The sequence below is a fragment of the Cervus canadensis genome, chromosome 24 (assembly GCF_019320065.1).
Source record: "Cervus canadensis isolate Bull #8, Minnesota chromosome 24, ASM1932006v1, whole genome shotgun sequence".
NCBI lineage: Eukaryota > Metazoa > Chordata > Mammalia > Artiodactyla > Cervidae > Cervus > Cervus canadensis.
Genome location: NC_057409.1, coordinates 32,520,531 through 32,528,846, shown reverse-complemented (window position 1 = coordinate 32,528,846; position 8,316 = coordinate 32,520,531). Strand labels below are relative to the sequence as shown.

General features: G+C 38.5%; 1 protein-coding gene across 1 annotated transcript in view; it reads left to right on the top strand.

Moving 5' to 3' along the window:
- SPAG16 (sperm associated antigen 16) overlaps positions 1-8,316 on the top strand; it is a 964,274-nt gene that overhangs the window by 568,908 nt on the left and 387,050 nt on the right. The window lies entirely within an intron of this gene.

Here is an 8,316-nt window from a genome sequence, read left to right as displayed (position 1 = left end):
TATGCTTGGATTTTCCTGAGCTTGTAGGATCTGTATATTGCTGTTTCTCATCAAATTGGGGAGCACTTGAGCGATTGTTCTTTCAAAATTGTTCTAACCCTTTTCTCTTTCTTTCCCTTTCTACCCTCCCCACCACCTCTGGAAACCCAATTATTTCTGTTAGACCATGTGATTATCACCACTGATGACTGAGGTTCTGTCAATGATTTTTCAATATGTTTTCTTTTTCTTTCTATTTCTGTAAGTTCTATTGATCTTATTCAAGTCCACCAATCCTTTTTTCCCTGCAGTATTCAATGTGCTTTTTTGCTCATGCAACCAACTTTATTTCGTATGTTATATTTATCAATTGTTTTTTTATAGTTTCTATTTATTCTCTGACATTCTCTCTTTGTAGACACATTTAGCAGTTTCTTTAAATCCTTACCTGTGATTATGATATACGGTTGAAATCTTGGTCTTTGATTTAAAAAGTTGAGTCTGTTTCTAATACTGAGCTTTTTTTCTTGTTTATAGGTCACCTTTTTCACCTCTTCACATGTGTACTATTTTTTTAATCAAATGCTGGATATTGTTAGTAACAAATTTTAGGGAGCCTATATTAAGTGGTCTTTCTATAAAAGATAATTCTGTTCCAGCAATCTATTTAATTATAGACATATCATTTTTGCCTTTCAGGCTTATTTTTATTCTTGGTCTAAACAAGTTTACTTTGGTTTTTAACTTCCATTAGTGAACCTGACCCTTACTCCTATGGTGAGTTCTTTTTTGTGGTTCCAGCTGAAAGTCTGAGGTACCCAGTGAGTCTGTCCACTCTAGATGAGATTAAAAGTCCAATATCTTCCAATAACACCTGGTCTTTTGTATCACTGTACAGCATTCAGCCACACAGCGTGAAGACAGCATGAAATGTCTTCTAGGGCCTGTGGACTCTTACACTGTAGAAATGTCATCTAGACCTTGACCAACAATTCATGGCAAATTCCCAGACAAACTGCTGCCATTTCCCACATAGCTCCCTTTTTTCATGTACCCTTCACTGCAAGACCAGGCAGACCAGCAGCCCAGATTATTCTCATTTCCTCTCAGTTCCTCTGAGACTTCACATCTTCCCCCATCGGTGGCTCAGACAATAAATCATCTTCCCACAGTGAGAGAGACCCAAGTTTAATCCCTGGGTGGGAAAAATCCCCTGGAGAAGAGAATGGCTACCCACTCTGGTATTCTTGCGTGGAGAACTCCATGGACAGACGAGCCTAGTGGGGTTGCAAAGAGTCAAACACTGAGCAACTAAAACTTTGACTTTCAGTGAGACTTCACATCTACCAGGGTTCTACTATTATTTTGATAGCAGTAAATGCTTCCAAGCAGAAAGTCAGTGAGGTCAGTCAGTACAGTTCAGTACAGTGGCTCAGTTGTGTCCAATTCTTCTGCAACCCCATGAACTGCAGCATGCCAGGCTTCCCTGTCCATCACCAACTCCCAGAGCTTACTCAAACTCATGTATATCCAGTCAGTGATGCCATCCAAGCATCTCATCCTCTGCCATCCCCTTCTCTTCCCACCTTCAATCTATCCCAGCCTCTGGGTCTTTTCAAATGAGTCACTTCTTTGCATCAGGTGACCAAAGTATTGGAGTTTCAGCTTCAACATCAGTCATTCCAATGAAATTCAGGACTGTTTCCTTTAGGATAGACTGGGTGGATCTCTTGCTGCCCAAGGGACTCTCAAGAGTCTCCTCAAGAGTCTTCTCCATCACCACAGTTCAAAATCATTAATTCTTTGGTGCTCAGCTTTCTTTATAGTCTGACTCTCACATTGATACATGATTATTGGAAAAAATATAACATTGACTAGTCGGACCTTTTTTGGCAAAGTAATGTCTCTGCTTTTTAATATGCTGTCTAGGTTGGTCATAGCTTTTCTTCCAAGGAGCAAGTATCTTTTAATTTCATGGCTGCAGTCACCATCTGCAGTGATTTTGGAGCCCCAGAAAATAAAGTCTGACAGTTTCCATTGTTTACCCAACTATTTCCCATGAAGTGATGGGACCAGATACCATGATCTTCATTTACTGAATCTTGAATTTTAAGCCAACTTTTTCACTCTCCTCTTTCACTTTCATCAGGAGACTCTTTAGTTCTTTGCTTTCTGCCATAAGGGTGGTGCCATCTGCATATCTGAGGTTATTGATATTTCTCCAAGCAACCTTGCTTCCAGCTTGTGCTTCATGCAGCCCAGCATTTTTCATGATGTGCTATACACATAAGTTAAATAAGCAGGGTGACAATAAACAGCCTTGATGTACTCCTTTCCAAATTTGGAACCCATCTGTTGTTCCATGTCCAGTTCTAACTGTTGCTTCTTGACTGGCATATAGATTTCTCAGGATGCAGGTCAGGTGGTCTGGTATTCCAATCTCTTGAAGAATTTTCCACAGTTTTTGTGATCCACACAGTCAAAGGATTTGGCATATTCAATAAAGCAGAAGTAGCTATTTTTCTGGAACTCTCTTGCCTTTTCGATGATCCAGTGGATGTTGGAAATATGATCTCTGGTTCCTCTGCCTTTTCTAAATCCAGCTTGAACATCTGGAAGTTCATGGTTCATGAACTGTTGAAGCCTGGCTTGGAGAATTTTGAGCATTACTTTGCTAGTGTGTGAGATGAATGTAATTGTGCAATTTGAGCATTTTTGGCATTGTCTTTCTTTGGGATTGGAATGAAAACTGACCTTTTCCAGTCCTGTGGCCACTGCTGAGTTTTCCAAATTTGCTGGCATATTGAGTGCAGCACTTTCACAGCATCATCTCTTAGGTACTACACTTGATCTTAGCCAAAAGGCTGAGAAGCGATAGCATCATCTCTTAGGATTTCAAATAGCTCAACTGGAATTCTGTCACCTCCACTAGCTTTGTTCATAGTGATGCTTCCTAAGGGCCCACTTGATTTCGCATTCCAGGATGTCTGGCTCTAAGTGAGTGATCATACCATTGTGATTATCTTGGTCATGAAGACCTTTTTTGTATAGTTCTTCTGTGTATTCCTGACATCTCTTCTTAATATCTTCTGCTTCTGTTAGGTCCATACCATTTCTTTGCTTTATTGTACCCATCTTTGCATGAAAGTTTCTCTTGTTATCTCTAATTTTCTTGAAGAGCTCCCTAGTCTTTCCCATTCTATTGTTTTCCTCTATTTCTTTGCATTTATCACTGAAGAAGGCTTTCTTATCTCTCCTTGCTATTCTTTGGAACTCTGCACTCAAATTGGTATATCTTTCCTTTTCTCCTTTCCCTTTCTCTTTTCTTTTCACAGCTATTTGTAAGGCCTGCTCAGACAACCATTTTCCATTTTTGTATTGCTTTTTCTTGGTGATGATCTTGATCTCTGCCTCCCATACAATGTCCTGAATCTCCACCCATAGTTCTTCAGGCACTCTATCAGATCTAATCCCTTGAATCTATTTGTTACTTCCACTGGATAGTCTTAAGGGGTTTGACTTAGGTCATATCTGAATGATCTAGTGGTTTTCCCTACTTTCTTTAATGTAAGTCTGAATTTGGCAATAAGGAGCTTATGATCTGAGCCACAGTCAGCTCACCATCTTGTTTTTGCTGACTGTATAGAGCTTCTCCATCTTTTGCTGCAAATAATTTAAATAATCAGATTTTGGTATTGACAATCTTGTGATGTCCATTTGTAGAGTCTTCTCTTTTGTTGTTGGAAGAGGATGTTTGCTATGATCAGTGCATTCTGTTGGCAAAACTCTATTAGCATTTGCCCTCCTTCATTCTGTACTCCAAGGCCAAATTTGCCTGTTACTCCAAGCAAATTCCTACTTTTGCAATCCAGTCCCTTGTAATATAAAGGACATCTTTTTGGGTGTTAGTTCTAGAAGGTCTAGAAGGTCTTGTAGGTCTTCATACAACTGTTCAGCTTCTTCATCGTTATTGGTTGGGGCATAGACTTGAATAACTGTGATATTGAATGGTTTGCCTTGAAAACGAACAGAGATGATTCTGTCATTTTTGAGATTGCATCCAAGTACTGAATTTTGGATTCTTTTGTTGACTATGATGGCTACTCCATTTCTTCTAAGGGATTCCTGCCTACAGTAGTAGATATAATGGTCACCTGAGTTAAATTCACCCATTCCAGTCTCTTTTATTTCACTGATTCCTAAAATGTCAATGTTCACTCTTGCCATCTCCTGGTTGACCACTTCCAATTTGCCTTGATTCATGGACATAACATTCCAGGTTCCTATGCAATATTGCTCTTTACAGTGTCAGACTTTACTTCCATCACTAGTCACATCCACAGCTGGGTGTTGTTTTTGCTTTGGTTCCATCTCTATACTCTTTCTGGAGCTAGTTCTCCACTGATCTCCAGTAGCATATTGGGAACCTACCGACCTGGGGAGTTCATCTTTCAGTGTCCTATTTTTTTGCCTTTTCATGCCATTCATGAGGTTCTCAAGGTGAGATTACTGTAGTGGTTTGCCGTTCCCTTCTCCAGTCTAGACCATGTTTTATCAGATCTCTCCACCATGGCCCGTCCATCTTGGGTGGCCTTACATGGCATGGCTCATAGTTTCATTGAGTTAGACAAGACTGTTATCCATGTGATCAGATTGGTTAGTTTTCTGTGGTTGTGGTTTTCATCCAGTGTGCCCTCTAATGGAATAGGATAAAAGGCTTATGGAAGCTTCCTGATGGGAGAGACTGACTGAGAGGGAAACTGGGTCTTGTTCTGATGGCCAGTGCCATGCTCAGTAAATCTTTAATCCAATTTTCTGTTGATGGATGGGGCTGTGTTCCCTCCCTATTATTTGACCTGAGGCCAAACTATGTTGGAGGTAATGAAAATAATGCTGACCTCCTTCAACAGGTCCCATGCAAGCACTGCTGAACTCAGTGCCCCCAACCCTGCTCCAAGCCACCTCTGACCACACCTCTGCCAGAGACTCCTGGACATTCACGAGCAAGTCTGGGTCAGTTTTTTGATCATTCTCCTTTCTCCTGAGTCCTGGTGCACACAACATTTTGTTTGTGCCCTCCAAGAGTCTGTTACCCCAGTTCTGTGTAAGTTCTGGCAGCTCTATGGTGGGGCTCATGGCGACCTCCTCCAAGAGGGCTTATGCCATACCCAGGCCTACTGCACTCAGAGCCCCTGCCCCTGCAGCAGTCCACTGCTGACCCGTCCCTCTGCAGGAGGCACTCTGACATAGTTCTGTCTCAGTCTCTGCGGGGTCCCTGGGTCCTGGTGCACACAAGGTTTGTTTGAGACCTCTGAGAGTCTCTGGCGAGTATGGGGTTTGATTCTTAATGGGGCAATTTGCCCCTTCTACCATCTTGCTGGGGCTTCTCCTTTGCCCTTGGACAGGGGTTATCTCCTCAAAGTCACTCTAGTGCCACTCCACCGCTCCTCCAGCACCTACTGCCTTGCTGGGGCTTCTCAGAGAAGAGGAGAAGAGAAGAAGAGAGGTCATGATGCTCCCTAAATATTTTCCTATGCTCAGGGGTGCCCTCCTTTGCTGTGTTTAGCTCAGTGCCAGAAAATTGTAACCACATATAATGTGTGTCATTTTATAGTTGTTTATTGTGGAGAGAAAAGTACAGTACTGGTTACTTTATCATGGTGGCACAAATCCCAACAAGACATTTTTACTGTTAGATAAAGAAGATAAAGGAAACTGCCAGAGGTGAGGCAGACTGAGGGTGGTGAGGGAGGCAGGAGCCTTTAGAGTTAACATACAGCCTGTGACTTGAGTTGTTTGGCAACAAGCTATATACTTAAAAAATACAAAAGTGAAGGAAAGATGAACTTGAGGGATCAACCCAGTAGTATGTAGTGAAAAGTCTTTTTAGAAGAGAGCAAATCTGATTAGAAATGAAAGATAAATCTCATTTCCCTCTTTCTGCTGTTAATCTTTAGCAAGTAGCTGTCCCATATAATATTGTCATAATAAAAAGAAACAAACCCAGAACTGATGATGAATTGAAAAAATTGAAGAATAAATGAATATAAACCAAATTCTACTGAAGAACATACAGTGAAGAAAGAATTACCTAAATAAAATTACCAATAATTAAGACAAAAAGTCCTCTATATTTTCAGTGAATTACAGGAATGCTATATTTCAAGTGATTTTATATAATAAAAGAGAACATCAAAAGAGTTAAAGCATTTTATTGTTTTATAAGACAATAGTTGCAGAGGAAAAGCAGATAAAAATATTGGGGGAAAAGTGAAATCAGAAACATAAAGCTTTTATAGATTGTTCCCTCTTCATGTACACACAAATAACCATAATTAAAATTTTTTTAAAAGTTGTTAAAAAGTAATTATATATATATGTGTATATATACTTGTGTGTATATATATATATGTGTATATAGATTTCTCTCTAAAATCCTTTTATTCATATATATGTATATATAATTTCTCTCTATAAGAATTATATTAATAAATGGAATAAATGGAAGAGAAAAATATGAATATATAGTAAAGGAATAACTCTATACTAGAAGAACAAAAGTCTAAGATGGAAATTGCTACCAAGCCATGCCATGCTTTGTTTGCCATTCCATTGTTTGCAAAAGAATATTAGGGCTGTGGCCATAAAAAGCAGATTATCCACAGGGGAGGCTAAGTATGAAAGGTAAGAGAAATTAGGCTGGCCGCGGACTTTTCCTCTGATAGGAGACAATGAAACATTTATCCACAAATGTTTGAGGATTGATGACTCAAGATACTGTGACCATTCAAAATTGCTCTTAAAGTACTGAATAATCAAGAAAATATATAAAAGTTCAGAATATTTATTTAAGTAGATATTAATAGAACACTGGGAGAACACTGGCACAAAAACTGACTTGTGATTGCTGATCATATATGTGTTTTGATTATTATAAGATTGACAATTTCAAAAACTTGGTTGGTGAGTCAAAGTGGGAGGAATTATAAACATGTCATAATTACAAGCATTTCCTTTTTAACTTATGCTTTCTATAAATGAAATGCAACTTAATTTTTAATATTCTCTTAATATGAGAGTGCCTTTTAGAGAATATTTCAGAATAAAAAAACATTGACAGCTTTCAGCCATGCCTTTAATCCTAGTTGTTTTCTCATGATAAACTCATACAATTTAATTTAAAAATTTGCTACATTATATAATATACATATAATTTTCATTTTGCTGTAAAAATCTATCTCTCTCTGTCTTATAGAGCTATACCTGGAGCAATTAATAGTTAAGGATGATTATTTCATTATAGTGGATTTTGAAATGTAAGCCTTTCAAAAAATTGCTTTGTATTGATATTTTTAGAATTATTAGAAAACAGCAGGTAAAATTTCTACACAAAACAAGAATTCTATAAAAATAAAGTAATTTATCCTGTAAGTTTAGCACCCATCTCAAAAACATGTCGTAAAATCTGAGCATACTTATAAATATCCAAATATATATTTGAAAGGGTCATATACTAAATATTTTAGGCTTATGAACCATATGGTCTCTCAGAACTATGCAACTTTGCTGTTGTCAGCAATAGACATATGTAAACAAATTGACATGTTCCAGTAAATCATTCTTTATGAAAATAGGCAACTAGCCATTGGGTCATAGTGTGTTGACCCCTGGTATAGACTGACATTTCATCAACTTTAAAGATTAAATTATTATCAGCCTCTCTCAGAAGTATTGAGATAAGGAAACTGATACAAATTGCCCATGATAAATGAATTTATTGATTTTATTTCCTTGTTCCTGATATTAATTACTACAGTACTTCACTTTGATATGAAAAGTATCAATCAAGGGAATTGCCACTGAGTAATTTACATATGTATACACATAAATCTTAAAATTTTCTGGCTTCTCAAAAATGCCGACATTTCAGGTGAAATAAATTTCATTCCAAACAGTTATTAGATGTTATGCTCAGTTTGACTTCTTCCTTTCCCTTTTATGTTTACTGCCTTAGTCAAAAATCTCAGATTGTTGGAGCTACATTGGACTTCTCAGTGCTTCAAATTAAGTAATCTCATTCTCACAAGGAGGAACCGTACTGTTACTGAGATTAATAACTTCTCTCTGGTAACCCTACTGGTTCTTGTCATAGTTAGGGCTGGAATCCAGCCTCCCACCTCCCACTGCAGAATTTTTCCCACTCCACGGTGCTGTCATGTGTGGGATGACTCAAGCCAGTTAGCAGGCAGTTGATCGGAGCTTCACCGGCTGGTTATCATACTGGAAATGCCTGGAAAATCCCATGGACAGAGGAGCCTGGCAGGCTACAGTCCACAG